Genomic DNA, 20,796 nt, shown 5'->3' on the forward strand with positions numbered 1-20,796 from the left:
CTGGAGCTGGTTTCTATTGTTCAGCCTTGGTCTTCATCTGCTGACATCTTTTTCTGTATGTTTAAAATCACAGTTATAGGTTGGTTGTCTTGAGTATAAAGTGAAGTCTAAGTGGGCGGCCCTCTGTTCCTGGCTCTCTGTTATTAAGGTATTGTCTTCCTTTCTCATCTGCTCAATAAAATGTGACTTGTGGGTGACCACTGATTTAGCCATGCCAAAGCCTCAGCCTCAGAGCCGCATGTGATGTGATGAGGTCACATCAGGCGTGTATGGCCGCTGCTACAACAGGCCCAGCTGGCCATAGGCTGGTTCCAGAATCTGGCTGAGAGCAGCATGCACAGAGAAGGAAGAAGAAAATACACCCGAGGAGGGGTATGCAAGGGCCATTTGGGCATAGATGTTCCTGACCATTGGATGCTTATTATCTTCACTAACTGGCCACAAGCTCAACAAGAGACCCAAAGCTGCTGTCTCACTACTAAGGACAACAGGAGTCCCTCCTAGCTCCATGCCACCAGCAGCTTTGAGAAGCATCCCTGATGCTTGGACTGAATGAAAAGTCACAGGTTCCCACTCAACTTGGGCCCGTTGGAGGTAGGATAGGACACGTCATGGGAAATGGACAGAAATAGCCTGGCTTTACAATCTGTGTATTTGCTTCCACCTCTTAATGCTTCTCTGCACGACCACCATGGCCCCACTGGGTTGGCACACACACCAACCTCCAACCTTTTTTACATTTAGAAGTGTTGAGAAATGAATTAAAAACATTTTTTAACCTTTATGAGAAATTTTAGTATAGGACAGACTGAATTCCCTCTGAGATATAAGAAATCTTGGAGTCCTGTCAACACATTAAGGAATCCTCATCAGTTATGAGGCAGTGGGGGAGTAATATCTCTTGGACACTCTTACCAGGCACCGTTGGCACTCTTCACATGCATTAGCTTAATTACCACTGATCATCTATTAGCAGCTATGAAAACTAGGGGGGCAGTACTTGTCAAAAGCCAGAGACAAGCTCCATCACTTTTTAATACAATTTTCTTCTCTGAGTTTTGCTGCTACAATGTCCTAAGATGACATATCCTAGAGGAGGGAAGATGCTCCATTTGAAATTTTAGCAACAATTAGCAGATGTTCCTTTTGGGAAAGGCACAGGCCCATGGATTCAAATCTTCCAGCAAAGGCAGTCCAAGCCTCCCTCAGAAGACATCTCAGGGATTGGAAAAGCTGAGTGCTTGCTGTTGTCCGGAAATCCACAAGGGGGTGCTAGACCAAGCCTTGGCCGCAGGGCCCATGCGGATCAAAGCAGCACTGGCTGCGAAAGAATGTTTTTCAAACTGGGGTTACAACCCATGATTATCCCATGAATTTAATTTGGTGCATGATCAATCCATTTAAAAAAATTAAATAGAATATAAAATATCTGAGGACATTGCATACAGTAAGGGTAAGTAATGTTTTGGGAAACTTGTTTCAGTCACAGGCGGTGATGCAATATGTCTTTCTTAATATAGGTCATTAAAAAAGAAATTGAAAACCACTCCCTCAGCCATCAGTAGATCAGTTCCACAAACAAATCCCTAGGCTTCAAGAAAGAAAACAGGTTTGTTCTTCCCTCTGGTTAAAGATGCACCTACACCAAATTCCCTGTGTTAACAGCTAGAAACAATGCCTGTGATTGGCTCTGGGCCTTGGGAAGAAAGTACAAATCAAACTTATTAGCAGTTGTGAGAAGATAGTCAGGGAAATTGTCCTCTTTTTTCAAAAAAGAAAACCTTAGTCCCTGGCTCCTGGGGGTGAGCTCTGCCAATGTGATGGAAATATGTGTCCACAGCCTGTCATCTGGGATGGGACAAGTTCCCATTGGTACCTATTTTAGGGAAGGCCCACAGCTTGAAGGGGAAGGTCCACACTAGAACTGTGGGAAGGAGTGGAACTGTCTCAGAATAAACTGCACCAGTGCCAATAATGCCCTGAGAATTGTCTTCCCCTGTGACTTTTCTAAAGTACCTACTTGTCCTCACCACGATGGCCTTCCGTCACTCACTCCTTCTGTGTGGAAATAGTCCTATGTCCCTGATGGGCCTCTTGAGGGAGAGGCTGGGCCTTTCTCTTCTTGACATTTGGCACCTGTAGAACCCCATTCTACCAGAGTACCTAGCTCAATGTCCTGTGCATAAGAGGCCCTCACCAAATCTTCATTCATTGGTTGAGTATTCTTCAGAGGCAAAAAGACAACTGGTTTAACCAAGCCTGTCTTCTCCAAAACCCTTCCCAGTCACAGAAGTACAAGGAGGCTTAGGAATCTCCAATCGCAAATGTCTTCCAGATTCCAACATTCCTACGTATACACAACGCAAGACTTGTGTGTACACACACGCAAAACATTGTCCAGTACAAGTAACTGAACTTATTTAGCTTCCTTTGGACAGAAGCTTTGCTTATAATCAAATAAGAAGTTTAATTAAGGACTAAAAAGTAAGAGAGAAAATGGAGAAGGGACGAATGATGTATGTCTTAAACAAAATACCATTTTCAAATATCCCAGCCTTGTTAATAAAAAAAGAACAACAGGGCAAATCCCAGTAGAATGTACACACCATGAGACCTGGCCTTCTTGTCCTTTGCTATATCCCAGAAGCTAGTACATTGCCTGTGGTAGCAGGCATTCTCTAGATGTTGGATGAATAAATAAATAAATGAAAAGCAGAATAAAAGGAAAGGCACTAAAACTACTGTAACTACTAAAACTACAGCTCAATTTGGGGCGCCTGGGTGGCTTAGTTGGTTGAGTGTCTAACTTCGGCTCAGGTCATGATCTCACAGTTTGTGAGTTCGCGTCCTGCGTCAGGCTCTGTGCTGACAGTTCAGAGCCTTGAGCCTGCTTTGGATTCTGTGTCTCCCTCTCTCTCTGTCCTTCCCCCACTCATGCTCTGTCTCTCTCTGTCTCAGAAATAAATAAACATTAAAAAAAATTTTTTTTAATATCAGCTCAACAAAATAGAATAGGTAAGATGAAAGGGGTAAAAATCATGTTTTAGGATAGAAAACAGGAAAAAGAGAGGCACGTGGCCCCAATACCATGAAGCATGATGGGAAAAAAACAACAAAAAAGCAACATGGAGGCTCACAGCTCATGGCTCTTCCCTGAGGTCATGCTGTTATTCTCCTACATAGTGGTCTCAATCCTGGCTGCAGATTGGAATCGCCTGGGAGATAAGAAAAATACCTGTCCCTGTGCTTCACCTACTGACATTCAGAATTAATTGGTCTATGGTAGGACTTGGTCATTTAAAAAAAATTTTTTTTTAATGTTTGTTTATTTTTGAGAGAGAGAAAGAGACAGTGTGAGCCAGGGAGGGGCATAGAAAGAGGGAGACAAAGAATCTGAAGCAGACTCCAGGCTCTGAGATGTCAGCACACAGCCCAATGTGGGGCTTGAGCCCATGAACTGTGGATCATGACCTGAGCCGAAGTTAGACGCTTAACTGACTGAGCCACCCAGGCACCCCAGGACTTGGTCATTTTTAAAGCTCACTGATGGATTCCGATGTGCAGAGCCAGGGCTGCCTGGTGCCCAGCACTGAGGGCTGAAGAAAGCTCCATCGCTGCTGCTGCAGATAAGCCAAAGGTCCACAGGGCATAGCCTGATGTCTGACAAACTCAGACTGACCTGGTGGCCTCTCTAGAGAGGAAACCCATAGGAAACCCATAGCAATGGGTTATGGGGGGACTGGGACTTATCTCTCAGCAGTCAGAGAATGGGGAAAGGGCCAGATTCTGGTGTCTGGAGAGGCCCAGTCACTGAGAACCAGGATATATGAGCTAAATTTGCAGATCAATCATATTACCCATTATCATGTACAACCATTTCCTCTTCTTCATGTCTTGGTTTCCTGATCGGTGAGTTTGACAACATAAAGTCCATTATCTGTTATGCACTGTGAAGAATGGGACCATGGGTGGGGAAAGGGTAAGACGAGCTGTCTACCTCAAGCATACAGGATACTCTCCCAGCCATTACTGCAGAAATGGTACCATCCCTGGCTGACTACCATTCACAGATGGTGAGTATGAGGTCCCCACAGCCTGAGCTCTGACATCTTCTAAATCACAGCCATACTGCCTATTGGTCCCTCTTTCTCCTCTCCCTTCCACCATCTCCAGACTCTTGGCCCCCCCACCAGTGCTTTCCCAACTTCATGCCTCTCAGCACACAAATGGTGGTGATATTTGCATGGCACACAGGATGAGCAGACAGGACAATTTGTGGCCTGAGATGATCAGCTGGGGTCTGGGACAGCCCCAAGCCCTGCTCCTGGTGGGCCTGAAGGCTAGGGGGATCAATGTCTTTGCCCATCTGTACCTCTTAGTGCACCTACCTCTGGGTGAAGACTTAAATAGCATTTGGTGAGCACCTATTAGGTGTCAGGCATCTTGCTAATTGAACTCATAAATGTCATCTTTATTTAATACTAGCTATATTCCTCAGGGGGTTAAAAGTCTCAACTAAGTTCACTCAACTAGTAGTAAGCTGTAAAAAGGAGTTTCTGATCCAAGTCTTCTAGCTCCATATCTGTTAGTTTCTCTCTGCATGACTGAGAGATGCTCCTGGTAAAATGGCCTTAAATGCCCCTTCTGGAGAGAAGCCCAGGAAAGGCTCTTCAGTCTGCACTGGTGGAGGGCAACCTATGACTCATGCACCCAGTTTGGCAGGGGAGTCTGGCAGTGTGACCATTCCCTCCTGGGAGATGAGTCTGAGAAGATCATCTGGCCTGACTACCACCCAGCCAGGGCCCAGGGCACTCACTATTCTGTGGAGGAAAAGTGGCTTCTCTTGGTGGAAGCACCAGAGGGATTGTCCTCCTTGGTATCACCTCCAGAGGACCAGAGAACCAAAAAGGCATGCTCTGCCCCAACCCAGCTGGTGGATCCCAGCCCAGCTATGACCTCCTCTCCCCTCCTGGGGAGAATCCCATCCAGAGGCAGGGAAGCGACAGGGATGAATGAGGTCAGAACTGGTCATCAGGCACATGGACCTTAATAGCCACCTAGTCAGTCCCTGCCACTCCCATTGCAAGGAGGAAACTGAGGCAAAGAAAGAGGCAGGGCCAGTCTGTGACAAGGGGCCTGAGCTAGGTTTTGGATTCCCTGATTCAAGCCTGTGCTCTTTCCCACTCATCATGTAGAGCTGAATCACCCTGACCACTTGCAGCAATGGAATTTCTAGTTTGATTTTACAGGTAAGAGACTAAAAACCCAGAGAGGATTAGTAACTTGCCCAAGGTTGCTCAGCTACTAAGGATAGCTTGCCCTCTTCACCACAGCCCAGCAATGGCCAAGTTCAAGCCAAAGGGACTTGGCATAGACCTCACACCAGCAGATACCACATAAGGCTCAGGGTCTGCATCTCCATTCTGGGAATGAAGATTCCATGGAGACAGGCTGGCCAATGTGGCCAGTAGACATTGGCACACAGGAGAAGCTCTTCCCTGGATCTTTTAGAGCTGAGACCCCACATGGTAGGCCTGGTGGAGCACTCTACCAACCAGCAGGATCCCAGGGAACTTCTGCTATGTGGCTAATTTTTCCATTAGTCAATTCCCTTTGAGCCCTGTCCATGAGAAATGTGATCTGTTCTTTAAATCCAAAGGGAGCAACCAAAGTCCCCCAGACTTTTCTGGAAATCTCACATGTTTCAGACCATGCTAGGAAGCTCCTGGCTCCTACCATCCCAACCATCATGCGCCAACCCCGACATGCCTCCCTGACCTGTGTTCAGAACAGACCGCCTGCTTTGGAAGGCTTCTCCTGGACTAGGAGTCCAGAGAAGGAAGACAGCCTCTCTACCACCTGCCATGGTAGCTTACCAGCTAGGGACATCCCTCCATCCATACTGCCACTATGGAATGGGGCCTCTGGGCCTTTGGCTGTGGGCAGAGGATTGCTGTGACATGGCATCACCTGCTTGCTACCAGGCTAGGCTATCAGCCCCCACACCCACGCTGCACATGGTGTTAATAGCTTTGATAATGATGATGATGCACAGGTGTGCTTACTTGCCAGCTCCCTGGGCAGGCCCACTGTTTGCCTTTGATGGCACCACCTAGGGAGAGGACTATGGGAGGGGAGAGGGTAAGACTGGCCTTCTGTCCCACAGCCCTCAGGCAGGTGATCCAACTGGGCTGGGCTGGGGAGGCGGGGGCACCGTGGAATCTGTGCTGAGCTCTGGCCTTCAGGATAGTTAGGCTGGTTCAGTAGACACCTCGGGTTGTTTCCCAACTGCTCCATCCTGAGGGAATGCCTGTGCCTCTGCCTCTGGGCATTGCTGAAGCAAGCCAGCCTATTGTTCCTTTCTTGTGGGTTCAGGAAGGGCCTTGTTCGTAACTGGAGGGTTAGCACTCAAAAGAGAAAACATGAGGAAAAAGAATTTTCAAATTCCATATTTTCTCCATTCTAACCCACACACATTTTCATACTATAACATTCCTGAAAAGAGACTCTATCTTATAATCCACAAAAATGTTTAGAAACTTGTCCCAGATCACACAGAGAGCAGGTGGTGAAGCCAAGTATAAGTTTTTAATACTGTTTTTTTCTGCTCCAAAAGCCAGTTCTCTTAACCTGAGATACTTCTTTATTTTTGTTTCTTTCATTTTGTTCCTCCATCAACCTTGGGAGGCCTTCTAGGGGCATGTGTGACCAGGAACATGCAGGGATATGGGCCTTGATCTCAGGCTTTTCAGAGGGCAGCTGGGATCTTGGCATGGTCTCTGTGGGAATCCCGGATGTCTCCTTCCACTCCCACTCATTTCTTCTTTGCTTCTGGGAGCCACCTCGAGCCAAGTTTCCAATTCTTCCCCTCTGTTGACATTGAGATCCATGTTTTGTGAACCAGAATGAGGCTCCAAATTTTTGAAATTTAACATCTCTTCTGGCACCAATCCCCAGAGCCTGGCCACCCCAATCCTCCACCCAGCCCAGCCCTGAAGCGACCTTTCAAAACACCTTGCACTCATCTCCACCCCCACTTCAGTAGGTGTGGTGTCTGCTCCCACCACTTTATCAGAAATGTTCTATGGTCAACAATTTGTTCAATCCAATGGATAGTGAGGTCCTCAGATTTCATCTTACTTGACATCTTAGTGACATTTGACAGCTGACCTCTACCCCTATTCTCAGATAACTGCCCTTGGTCTCCATGTGTCTAGTTTCCAGGTTTCTTCTTCCAAGCTATACCTTCTCAGTCTCCACCCCCAGCCCCTCCTCTGCTGCTGGAGCTCCTCAGATCTCTGGCATGGACCTCCTGTCTCTGTCTCTCAAGGTGATCTCACATACCTACACCCCCATGGCTTCATTTAAAATCGATGCACTGATTCCTACACTTCAATTTCCAGCCAGCCCTCTGTTCTAACCTTCAAACCCTGTAAACTCATTCAGTGACTCAACGTCTCCACTTTGATGCTTCATAGGCACCTCAAACTCAAAGAGTTGAGAACTGAATGTACGATCCTCCTTCACCCATCTGCACCTCTAAAGGAAAGGGCTATAGTGGTTGTAGACAGACCCAAGAATAATCCGTGAAAACTCTTTCTCCTTAGCCTCAACAGAGCATCAATTGCTGAGTCCCATTAATTTTATATCCCAAATCACCTCGTGAACCCATTTACCATTCTCCATCTTCACTGCCCCAACCTGGACCCAGGCCGCCATCTCTGCTCCCCAGAGTGGCTACAAGAGCTGTTCCTAAGTCTACTCTTTATTTGCCACCCCCCCCCCCCCAGAAGCCTGATGATCTTTTCAAAGTGTGAGCCCATTGTCACACCCTTGCATAAACCCTCAATAGCATTCCACAGCCCTTTGGACAAAGTCCAACCATCTTGGTATGGTTTAGAAGGCCCTGATTTCCTTCTCCTCTTTAGCCTCATGCCCCACTCCCCCCTTCTTCCCTGACCCCATGCCCACTGGGCTCCTTTCACTTCCCTGAACATGTTATTCTTTCTGCCACCTCAGAGCCTTAACACAGGCTGTTCTCTCTGCTTGGAACTCAGGCCAGGCCAACCTCCTTCCCATTTCTTGACCTCACTGACTCTCCTTCCAGGCTCAGTGTAAATATTTCTTCCCAAAACACTTTCTCAAACCCAGCCAATGTAAGACCCTGTCTCATGCTCCCCTGGCCTCCCGTGCTTGTCCTCCAATACTCTGAACAAGCAATTACAAGTGTGCTAAGTCTATCCTGTCTGTCCAACCATGAGCTCTAAGATGGTAAGAACCAAATGGTTCCCTGCTGTGTCCCCAGCATTTAGCACAGGGCCTGACACCAGCAGGTGCTCATCAATTGCTGCATGGATGACAATGTCCAGCCTTGCTCCAGTCACTCCTCCAGGGCCCCCAGTGAACAGAATCAAGTCCTACCTCATAGTAGGTGAACCACTCCTGCCCTCTCTGAAGCTCTGCTACACCACTTACTTCTTCTTGTCTGGTATCCCCAAACTGGCCAGATGGAGCTGTCTCTTTTGCTGGAGAGGGTATCGCCCACGCTTCATTCTCTTTGTAACCTGCATGGTCCTTAACATAATGGCTTTGGACACAGTAGGAAACTATCTCAAGAACTGCACTCTTGGGACCAAGAACAACACATTGCTGTAAAGGAAGGGGGCCCTGCTTGACCTCTGCTTGGCCCAGATATCCTCCTATGCACCTTAAGAGTTAAGAAATCTCTTAAAATAGTCCTCCTAAAACAAACAAACAAACAAACAAACAAACATCAAGTCTTATAAATTATGGATAGCAAACCAATCAAGGACTGCCAAATGTACTTGAAGGTCGATTAAAACCTCCCGTTTCCAAAAATCGCCCCCTCCCCCCACTAACACACACTAGCAAACTGCGTGCTTGCCAGTCAGTGACTGTCAGTATTTCCTTTTTTTTTTTTTTCCTCTCTAAAACTTACTCTCCTTTCTGATACCTTTGAACCCCTGCTGAAATGTAAGTGATTACAGATGGTCCCCTTGTGGCTGTGAGTTTATAAATAAACAGCCTTGGCTAATTTTATCTCTGGTCCTGTTTGAATTTTGGCTGTGATCTTGGTGCTGCGGCTCAGATATAGGCTGACCTGCTTGTTGCTGGGGCCCTTGGCCCTTGGCCAGGTGTGGTGCTCACCGAGGCCTCTGTAACCTCACTGCCCATGGACCCTGAGGTCTGCGCTGGACCTCAAGTCCACTCTGTTGCCAGTGAGCCCCTTGGTTGTTTCATTCATTTGTCAAATCCTGGGTATTTATGTTTGGTTAATGTTCCCTTTGAGGGTTGTGTCCTTGGTGACTTGCTTCTGCCTGTCCCTTTGTTTTGTCCTATGTCCTTAAGTGTTCCTTCGTCAGGAGGAGGAGAATCACAGAGTGGAACACGGGCACCGTTCCTATAAGCTGGCTGTTGAAGCCGGCCTCACAGACTGGAGACCTGACTGTTCTCCCCAGGCCATCAGTCTCTGAGGACAAACTATGCTGTAGGTCACCAATAAAACTGGATGAGGGTGTCCTCTCATCCTGGCCATTTGTCCTGAGAGCTTGGCTTTGACTCAGAGAGGGCATTCTCCCTCTCCAGAAATGATGTCTTACCAGCTCTCTGGTCCATTAGGTTAGGGGCCCAAGACACAGGTTGTATGAACAGTTTCTACTGACTGTAACTTTCACCTGACAGTCACCGAGAATTTTCTCTATCTAACCCGTGTCCCTCTCTGGGAAAAACTGCTTCTTACAGGCACCCCCATTCCTGCTATAACCCCTATGCTTCTCCCAATGGCAGAACTCCACCAAAGATGATTTGGTCCTGCAATGGACACTTGGAGGAACACTTAATTTAAGTAGAACTGCTCATTTGAGAGGTGCCTTAGAACAAAAGCAGAATAAAATTCCTCAGGCCCAATGAGCACCCTTTTGTGATTGGCACCCTGATGTTTCTAAACAGAATACTAAAATGCCGGTTCTGTAAAGAATTTTTTCTTTCAAGTCTAAATAAGGAATTTGATGACCAAGTAGAAAGCTTTCTGGGATAAAACTGCCTCCCTCATTAAACCCCCACCTTCTAGCACCTCCTACTCTTTAACATACCCTCCCCTCCACTTCCACATGGTTCTGACCTCAATCCCCTCTACTTCGTCCATCCTCTTGCCTGGATCCCTTGCCATTTCTTAACAAGCCCCCCGACACTCCAAAACATTAGTTTCCTTTAAAAATCTCATCCTAATTGAGAATCACAAATGCCTTTAACCATAGAGTTTAAACCCTGGTCTCAGCAGAACTAAGAGCTATTGTCTGAAATGTCCCCAAATCCTGATTAAGAGAGACACCTCTTTACTGAAGAATTCAGAATCTGCCAGGGACCTTATAATCCAGGACTTCCAAATCTCTGCCAATGAACTGACATGTTGGTATGGAGATCAAATGCTAAATTATCAATGAGAAAAGCTGAATAGACTGATCCAGGGTCAAACTTGAGGGATCCCACAGGCACACGAAACCAGCAAGCCTCAGGGGGGCCCAGAAAATAGGTCGGAGTTTACTAAAGGCAACTTCTGGGACCTTCCCTGTAAAAATAGATCTGAAATCAAGAGCAGGAGAAGACAAGCCAGAGTCAGGGAGAAAATATTTACAAAAGACATGTTTGGTGTGGGACCATTAGCCAAAATATATAAAGAACTCGTAAAACTCAGCAGTAGGAAAATGAACAACCTGATCAAAAAATGGGCAAAAGATCTGAGCAGATACCTCACCAAGGAAAATACATGGATGGCAAATAAGCATATGAAAAGATGCTCACCCTCATGTTATTAAGGAAACGAAAACTAAAACTACACACGTATCAGAACGGCCAAGATCCAGGACACTGACGACACCAAATGCTGGTGACGATGTAGAACAGCAGCAAGTCTCCTACGTTGCCGGTGGAAATGCAAAATGGCGCAGCCACTTGGAAGACAGTTTCTTGCAAAACTAAACATATTCTTACCAGACATACCTGCAATCACACCCCTTGGTATTTACCCAAAAGAGTTGAAAACTTAAGTCCACACAAAAACCTGTACATGGTTGTTTATAGAAGCTTTATTCATAACTGCTAAAACTTGGAAGCAATCAAGATGTCCTTCAGTAGGTGGATGGAGAAATAAATTGTGGTCCATCCAGACACTGGAATATCATACAGCGCTAAAAACAAAGAAGCTCGCGAGCCAGGAAAAGACATAGAGGAAACTCAAATGTGCATCACGAAGTGAAAGAAGCCGATCTGAAAAGGCTGTGAGCTGTATGATTACAACTGCATGACATTCTGGAAAAGGCAAAACTATGGATACAGTAAAAAGATCAGTGGTTGCCAGGGGGGAGGGGGAAGGGAGGGATGAATAGGCAGAACACAGAGGGTTTTTAGGGCAGTGCTACTATAATGGTGGATACATGTCATTATCCATCTGTCAAAACCCCAGAATGTACACCAAGAGTGAGTCCTAATGAAAATTGTGGACTCGGGGTGATCGTGATGTGTCTGTGCAGGCTCTTGGACTGGAACAGATGTATCACTCTGGTGGGGGATGTTGATGGTAAGGAAGCCTTGTGTGAGGGTGGGGTAGGGGGGAAGGGAAACTGTTTTCCTCTCAGTTTTGCTGTGAACCTAAACCTGCTCTACAAAATAAAGTCTATTTAAAAAATTAAATAACATAAAAATTATTGGGTCGCAATTTGGTCTTCTAAGCAGAGAAAAAATGAATCGAAAGGAGATTTTAGAGACAGGAAATGACCTTTCAACAAGGTTCAGGAGTCCCTTTCAGAGCCACGTCCTCTCATCTTATTCTGTAAATAGATTAAACCTGAAATCAGAGACCTGGTTTGCAAACAAAAGCAGACTGGGCGATAGCCCCACTGTCTAAATTAAAACACACAGCTGAATATTTTAAAAGGGGGAAGGAAATGGGAAAAAATAGATACAAACACGGAGGGAGGGAGGGAGGCAAACCACAAGAGACTATTAAATACAGAGAACAAACTAAGAGTGGATGGAGGGGGAGAGGGAAAATGGGTGATGGGCACTGAGGAGGGCACTCGTTGGGATGAGCAGTGGTTGTCGTACATAAGCCACTTTGACAAATTATATTCATAAAAAATAATAATAAATTAAATTAAAAAATAAGTAAAAGGACTTTGGAATAGAAACAACATAAAACGTAATTTTAAAAATGCGTGACTTTGCAGATAAAACAATTAGGTGCTCCTAATTCTAATTAACCCCCCCTGTCGATCAAGATGCCTGTAAATACTGTAAACAGCAGGGACACTGGAAAAAAGAAAAAAGACTGAGCTTATCTACCCTGTCTTGTTAGAGGAAATGCCCTTCCTCCGATCTAATTCAGTTGCCTAGAGGCAGGCATGTTCCCAGGTGACAGCTTCCTGCCCTAAATTCCTCAAGGCTTGGCTCAAACCTGGAAAAGGTCTGGAGGCAGACGTGGAAACTGCAGCCTCCCGTTGGAATCACCCTGGGCCAACTGTTGCTGAAATTACGAAATTACACAGGAGCGCCTGCTCTGAGGCTGAACCTCAGAGGCCCGGCCAGCCCTCTGCCTGCTGGCATCTGGGCTCAAGGCACTCTGGGCTGGGACGATGCCCCCGGACCTCCCCAGCGGCCCTGCACGGCCCTGGCGTACCGGGCTGCTTTGCACCTGAGTTTCCAGGCACCCTCTCAGACCGACCTCAGTTGAGCACTAGTTGGCTGAAGGTTAGCATGGAAATAGGGGGGTCAAAAGGGACATTAGAATTGAAAGACAACAAGGAGTGCCTGGGTGGCTCAGTCGATTAAGTGTCTGACTTCGGCTCAGGTCAAGATCTCATGGTTTGTGAGTTTGAGCCCCATGTTGGGCTCTGTGCTGACAACTCAGACCCTGGAGCCTGCCTTGGATTCTGTGTCTCCTCCTCTCTCTGCTCCTCCCCAACTTGTGCTCTGTCTCTGTCTCTCAAAAATAAATAAATGTAAAAAAACATTTTTTTTTAAAGAATTGAAAGAGAACGTGAGGAGCTACTACTTAAAACACAGGCTAGCAACAGTGGAGTCACCTGGGAGCTTGTTAGAAAGGTGGAATTGCAGGCTGGCCCAGACAGCCAGGATCAGTTTTGTGTGCACACTGCAGTTGAGAACAATGGTTCTCAACCATTGCTCCCTATCGGAATGTCCCGGGGCTCTTTATAAAAAAAATGACAGATGGGGGAGGGTGTGTGTGGGTGGCTCAGTTGGTTAAGCCTCTGACTCTCGATTCCGGCTCAGGTCATGAACCCATGATTCGTGGGTCAAGTGATTCGTGGGTCAAGTCGGGCCCATGCTGACAGTTCAGAGCCTGCCCGGGATTCTTTCTCTCTCTCTGCCCTTCCCCCTCGCAGGCACGCCACCACAAATGTACCCCACCCCCCTCCTGAAATAATAAATAAACAGGTGGAAGAGCCCTGTCCCAGACCGATGGAATCAGAAGACCTAGGAGTGGGGCCCAGGCACTGTTTTCATTGTTGTCTATCTTTTGTTTGTCTTATTGAGGAGGTGATTCAGCTGAGCAACCAGGGTTGAGAACTACTGGCTTCTCACCCCTTTTGTTTTCGACGAGGGGAAACAGAAAGGAGGGAGGAGGTGGGTTCGCTCAGAGACATGACTGTGGTCAAACCCAGGGATCCTGACAGCTAATGCGAGCTGTCCTCACTGCCTCGATTGTCCCTAGGCCCTCTTGAGTACTGACACCTGCCAGGTAGATCCTGCAGCATTCCGGTCTTTTCAACAATGTGTCCCTTGTGAAAGTACTGGAAATTTAAAATCGTCCATCAGTAAGGGCACGGCTGAAAAAGGTGTGGTATGGCCACACTACCGAATACGACAGAGTAATGGAAAGGATGGGGTGACCACACCTACCAACCGAGCTTTTCTTTTTCTTTTTTTTTTTTTTCAACGTTTTTTATTTATTTTTGGGACAGAGAGAGACAGAGCATGAATGGGGCAGGGTCAGACAGAGAGGGAGACACAGAATCGGAAACAGGCTGCAGGCTCCGAGCCATCAGCCCAGAGCCTGATGCGGGGCTCGAACTCACGGACCGCGAGATCGTGACCTGGCTGAAGTCGGACGCTTAACCGACTGCGCCACCCAGGCGCCCCTCAACCGAGCTTTTCAAGGTATAATGTTGAGTGAAGAAAGTGAGGAGCCCAAAGGTATGTACAGTGAGAGATCTTTCTTCTAAAAAGAATAAACAAAAATAACCAACAAAATACGATATGGGTTTCCTATGGGAAACCATATACGCACATGTAGGTGAGTGTGGATATGTATTAAATATAGAGGAAAAGGCCTATAAGGATATTTTAAAAGTCATACCAAGTTATATCAGTACTACATGAGGCTTGGTGGTCCAAGGGGTCATTATCTTTATCATTACAGTTTTATTTATCTTTTTAAAAATTTTATTTTATTTGTATTGATTAAAAAAATTTTTTTTTATGTTTATTATATATATAGAGAGACAGAGCATGAGCAGGGGAAGGGCAGAGAGAGAGGGAGACACAGAATCCAAAGCAGGCTCCAGGCTCTGAGCTGTCGGCACAGAGCCAGACGCGGGGCTCGAACTCATGGACTGTGAGATCATGACCTGAGCTGAAGTCCGACGCTTAGCTGACTGAGCCATCCAGGCGCCCTGAGAGTGTTTCTTTCTTACTAGTCAATTAACGGACTATATCTCCTCTAAAAGAGTGAATATTTTGCGCCTGAAGGACTTTCCCTACCTGAGACAGGTCTGATGCTCCAAAGCACGCCAGTGGCCAGCAGTTCTGGATTTTCTGGAAACGTGCGTGGCCATTCCATTTTGCCTGAGGAACATCTACAGCTAACACACTGTCCACATCCCAGGACGGGTCCCTGCGAAGCCCCCAGCTCAGCCTCGCCCTGGTCATCTGGATCTCAGGGGCATCTCCATGGCGGAGGCTGAGGCACTCCCCTCTGGAATGCCGTCACCCACACTGGTGAGGAATGAGGCTTGGGGACCATCAAGGGCCCACAAAGGCCAGTGGTTCATCCCACCATGTTCCTGATGATCTGTGATGAGACTATAACCCACACATTTCTCTCAATCTTTTATTTATTTATTTATTTATTTATTTATTTATTTTTATTTATTTATATGTTTATTTTTGAGAGAGAGAGAAAGAGAGAGAGAGAGAGAGAAAGAAAGCACATAAACAGGGAAGGGGCAGAGAGAGAGGGAGACACAGAGTCTGAAGCAGGCTCCAGACTCTGAGCTGTTAGCACAGAGCCCGAGGGGCGGGTGGTGGTGAGGGGGTGAGGCAGGGGGCGCTGGAACTCACCGAGAGATCATGACCTGAGCCGAAGTCGCATGCTCAACCGATTGAGCCACCCAGGTGCCCCATTTATTGATCTTGTTCTAAGTTTATGTATTTATTTGGAGAGAGAGAGTGTGAGAGTGAGTGGGAGGAGGAGTAGAGAGAGAGAAAGAGCTTGTGCCTCTTGCTCTGGACTCTACTTTCCTTACCTCCTGCCTCAACGTTTTTATACATCCCTGCCTGTTATGACGTTCCCGGAATAGGAGGATACCTGGGACTCTTCCATATGTCTTGACATTTGGGCAGAGCCCCCAATAGCCAAGAATAACTGAGCAGGTGCCAAACATGCCACTTCCTAACTTGCGGACCACCTCTGCCGTTTGAGAAAGAGTCTGAAATCAATCGTGCCACTATCAGCCCGTGCCCCACCTCCAGGCCCTCCGGAGATTGACGGTCACATCGCCAGGCTTTCCCGGAAGGGCAGTCATCTCTGGGTTGTGCATCACCCCCACTTCCCATCCCGGGGGTAGGGGGCCTCAAAGAATTTGACAGGTGTCTCCTGGATTTGAGGAGCACAAGAAGTGGTATGTAACCCCTGAAAAGCCTCAGTGTGAGCGAGGTGCCTGGGAGAGGTGTGTTTCCAGGATGCTGGAAAACCTCACTTCTCCCAGTGTCTCCTTGATTCTGCCTATCTCACACTTCTGACACCCGGTGTGGGGCAGGGGCGTTCCCACACCAAGCAGAGGAACCGCCAGAGGGAAGAGGGTGCGGAACTTCCATGCCCTCTGGGCACACCACTTTCCCCAAATTGCCATGTTCTCACCAACCTGGAAGCTCTCCAGACCCCCATCCTTTTGCATTTTTACGGAGGCTTCAGGATACAGACACGATTGATTAAGTCATTGGTCGTTGGTAACTGAACTCAGTTTCCAGCCCTTCTCCTGTCCCGAGAGGTGGGGCGGGCCGGCGGGAAGTGAAAGTGCCAACCCTCTGATCACGTGATCGGTTTCCCATGGCAACCAGCCCCCAGCCTAAGGGGACCTAGGGGCTCTCCAAAACTCACCTCGTTAACATAACAAAAGATAACCCTTAATCCCTCACCACTCTTAGGGAATTCCAAGGGCTTTAGGAGCCCTGTGCCAGGAACGGAGATGAAGACTAAATCTGTGTTTCTTATAAATCACAATATCGCGCAGGCTTTGGATCCCACGGAAGAGGACCACGAAGGGATGAGGTGAGGACTGGTGGCGCCACAGAGATCCTGCGTGACCGGCCAGGAGACCTGGCCCAATGTCAGGAAACCACATATAAAAGAGCCTCAGTGACAAGAGACGCTCTAAAGTGACCACAGACTCCCCCACAAGGGGACCTGGCTCTGCAGTCAGCCGGACCTTCGGGCTTCGGGCTAATGCCACACACGGCTGTGAAACGTCAGGCAGGCCCTTCCCTGCCCTCAGCCCTTCCCCGCTCTGACCTCCACCCAGGAGCAGGCTCGCCGTCCTAGGCACGCAGGGGATGGACGCGGGAGAACTAGCTTGTTTTCCTCTGCACCTGCAACTTCCCCTGCCTGACTCTGTGAGGGAGACACTTTGGAGGAAAAGGAGCTTGGAGTTCTGAGATCCCACTGGCAAGGTATTTATCACAAGACAATGGCCAGAACGGTGAGCGGTGCTTGCCTGAGTTTCCCTGCAGGGAAAAATGGATCCAGAGAAATGTTTGCCGGGGCTCACAAGAGAAAATGAAGGTACTTTCCCCTGATGTCATGTGTCCCTGCTCGCTCGCTCAGCAAAGCGTTCTCCCTGGGTTTTCACCTGCTAACTTGGGTTAGCAGCCTGCGCTTCAGCGAACATGAACACGAACTGAGCTTCCTCCAGGTGTCAAACCTGGGCCTTATCTTTATCTCTTGTGGTTCCATGCCGCAGCCCAGCTTGAGTGATCTGAACATTTTTCCCTGTCACATTTGAAGAGTTTAAAATCGGGTGTCACAAAAGCGCTGGACCGGCCCCGCAAACCTTCCAGGTACCAGACCCCACGCAGTGTGCCGCCTAGGAACCCGTCCAGCCCAAGGGCCTCTGCACCAACAGCACCTGGAGACCTTTCCCCTCCCTGCCCTGGCCATGCTGAACCTCTCTCCTGTAGCCCCTCTCAGCCTCTTCTGCCAGTAAGTCCCCACCCGCTGAAAGGCCCCAAGGCTCCCTGTAATTGTCCTAGTAGGCGGGTGTCTTGAAGGAAGATGTGACTGAGTCTCCAATGTGTGACACGATTTAGAGAGAACTAAGGGCCACCCACCTTGTAATAAGGGCTCCACGCAGACTTTCCCTCTTCCTTTCTCATACTGGTAGGAAATATTTTTTTTTCCCTCAATTCAAGGCCAAGTCCCTAGGCCATCATCTTCTTCCCCTGTAACCAGAACCTCCCTGGAGCCTTGTGCTCCGGGCCTTCACTCTGCCTCCACTGCCCTGGATGCTGGGTCCAGGGGCTCACACCTTGCCTATCACAGGGACAACACGCATCCGCCCTGCATAGCATGTTGACCGGAACCCAGGAGTGTTATCCCCGAGTAAGCCCCAAGGGTCAGCACATATTTCCTGAGCTACATCTACATGCCAGGTGAGGCCCCTGACCTCAAGAAGCTTATATTCTAGGCAGGCAGGGGGCATTGGTTTCACAAATGAATGTGAAATGACAGTATGGAGACAGGTGACGAGATGCCCTCTCCCAGGCTCGTTTCAAGGCTCTGTGGTTGGCAGGATCTCGGGGGAAATCCAGGAAGGGAAAGGCCGGGTGGCCACAGTGCAGAGTGAAGGCAGATGTAGGTGGGAGAGGTAGGCCTTGGTAGCATCTGGGCCTTTGTCCTAAGAGAAACCAGAAGCCAATAAAGTGTTTTAAGGGATTGGGAGGAGGGGAGGTGTGTGAAAGGATCTACTTACTGTTTTAAAAAGGTGACTGATGCTCTTTGGAGAATGGATGGCAGGGAGAAAAGGGAGGGAGCTGGGAGCCCAGTCCCTCTGAGCGGGAGGTGGAGGGGACTTGAAGCAGGCTGGCAGTGGTGGGAGGTGCAGAGATGTGGGTAAAGAGGTGCTCAGGGTAAAACTGATGGCTTGTGTGTAAGAAGGGAGGAGAGGCGGTGCTGGGTTTCCAGCCTGGGCCCTTCCCCGGGGCCTGGACGGCAGATGATGTGCTGAGCAGGGATCACTGGGCAGGGACAGGGTTTGGGGAAGAGCGCTGAGGGAAGTCACAAATTCAGGTCTGGATGTACTGAGCGTGAGGTGCCTTTAGGACACACGTGCAAGAGGCACCCAAGAGGCAGGAAATTAGGTGGTTGGGAAACTCAGAAGAGAACGGGGAGCCAGAGCTCTGCAGGAATCAGAAGTGGTCCTTCCTGTGGCCGGTGGCTTCGTCTGCCAAGGAAGGGGGGAGGAGAGGGAGAAAAAACCAGGTGACTGCATCCTGAGGCACTCTGAGGGCTAGAGAGGAAAAACACCTGCAAAGGAGATAAGGAAAGACTGGCCAGAGAAGTAGGTTTGGGTCTGGGAGAGAGACGTTTCCAAAATGGGGAATGCTACAGACGGTGGGGTCTGAGGCCTGGAAAACTGAGTTGTAGCAAAAGAGGGTCATTGTTGCTCATAGTGGTGTTTCTGAGGGACTCTGGGCACCTGTGCCCCGCCCAGGGACTGCCATTTGCCTGACAGTGGAGTAAGGAGGTTGGATCAGCACCACGGTCCCCACAGCTTAGAATTGTTCCAGAGAACCATCAAGGTGGAGGCATGCTTCAGCCTCTCTGTGCCCAACTCCCCTCCCATGCTCGACCATGTCTTCTGGGTCGGTTTGGGGGCTACAGTCCTGGAGCCACAGGGTCTGTGTGCGGGGGGAAGGGAAATTCCTTCTGTGAACCAATTTCAGGTGTTATGCGAGAGACGGGAAAATGTAAGATGTGATCCCTGTCCTCAGAGACCTTGTCATCTCTGTGGGGACATAAGATGAACATATACAAAAAATGAAATCTAGAGACTCTAAGTGAGAGGAAGGACTACACAGATGCACACTAAGCCATCAGGCGAAAGAGCAGGCAGCAGACCCACAAGGGAAAGCTGCTTGGAGTAGGCAGAGAAGGGTGTGTAAGAAGCTGAGTGTGCTAACCGGAGGAGTGTGAGCTAAGTCATGGAGGTCAGCCAGGAGCGGACGGATAAGGGCTTGGCCTGGCAGGCCTGACCGTGTGGGATGGGGATTCCGGAGATGGGGTGGTGTGGGCATAGCTGCTCCCATCTGGGTCAAGGGTGCTGGCCCAGTGGTTCTCCAGCACTGCAGATCCAGTGCCACACAGGACAAGCAAAAGCAGGTATCATCCTGTAGGAACCTGTTCCCCAGAGTCACTTCTGCTGTGACCAAGAAGCACAGACTCACAGACACAACACATCATGGGCAGGACTGGGTCTGAGGGAACCCTCTGAGTACTGACGGTGTGGTTCTCACCAGACCCTGTCCCTTCTTCGTCCCTCCGACCAACCCAACAGAAAGTCGTTTCTCACCTTGACCATCCACGGGCCCTTCTTCCTCTTCTCCTCGGCCCCACTCCTGGCCTGTCTCTCTCCTCCCCGAGGTGGTGGGGGCTGCAGGCTCCTCCCTGAGGTCTGCCGGCTGCACCTTCAGGCCAGGACAAGCTTCTCTGGGCGGCTCGTCTCTAAGAAACTCCACTGCCCACATGAAGGGGCAGCTCCTCCCCTTTCTTCCTGCCTCCAGCTCACATCTCCAGAATGTTCTCCTTCCTCCAGTCTTGGTTTGCTTCTTCCCTCCTCTGTCCTCATTTCCTTTCTTTGTCATCAGGCCTCTTCCCTCCACCAGTGGTTCCTGTGGCCTCTGGAAGGGGCACCAGCCCCAGGCCCAGGCCCTGCATACCTAAACCTTCCCTCTGGCCTTATCCTCAAAGATGCCCTTTGAGCACATTTCTGGTACCACACTGCCTCTGCACCTTTCCTCAGGCTGCACTTTCCTCCTGACAAGTCTCCATCTGACAAGCTCCTTCCCACCCTCCAGATTCATTTCAAACCCATCTGTCCCACATGGCAGCCAAGCAAAATGCATAAGAGAATGTACTTTGGACTCAGAGATATCTGACCTTCATCTCTGTTTGGCCTTTTTCCAGCTCTGTGTCCCTGGGCAAGTTACCTCATGTCTTCTGAGCCTGTTTCCCAATCTATAAAAGGAGGGGACGATAAAATGAAATTCTCTATGTGAAGTGCTCAGCATGGCACCTGGCTGCTGGCAGGTTCTCAGAAATGCTCACTATACGGCTTGTTTCCAGACCCCTCCCACCAGCTGTGCTCTCATCCTCCTGTGAGGCTCCTGAACATTTTGGGTTTCTCTCTCAGCACCCAAATTGGCAGCAAACTCCTCTAAAGCAAGAGCTCCTTTGTACCCCTTTGAGTCTCACACAAAAGATAT

General features: G+C 48.7%; 1 protein-coding gene across 1 annotated transcript in view; it reads right to left on the minus strand.

Annotated features, from left to right (window-relative positions):
• Positions 1–20,389, minus strand: part of PLB1 (phospholipase B1) — a 143,031-nt gene extending 122,642 nt beyond the window's left edge. The window contains exon 1 of the mRNA XM_042933363.1: positions 19,884–20,389. The gene's annotated coding sequence lies outside the window, so the exon portion shown is untranslated. The remainder of the gene's footprint in view (positions 1–19,883) is intronic.
• Between the last annotated feature and the right edge of the window lie 407 nt (positions 20,390–20,796).

This window comes from Panthera leo, chromosome A3 (assembly GCF_018350215.1).
Source record: "Panthera leo isolate Ple1 chromosome A3, P.leo_Ple1_pat1.1, whole genome shotgun sequence".
In the NCBI taxonomy this organism is placed as follows: Eukaryota; Metazoa; Chordata; class Mammalia; order Carnivora; family Felidae; genus Panthera; species Panthera leo.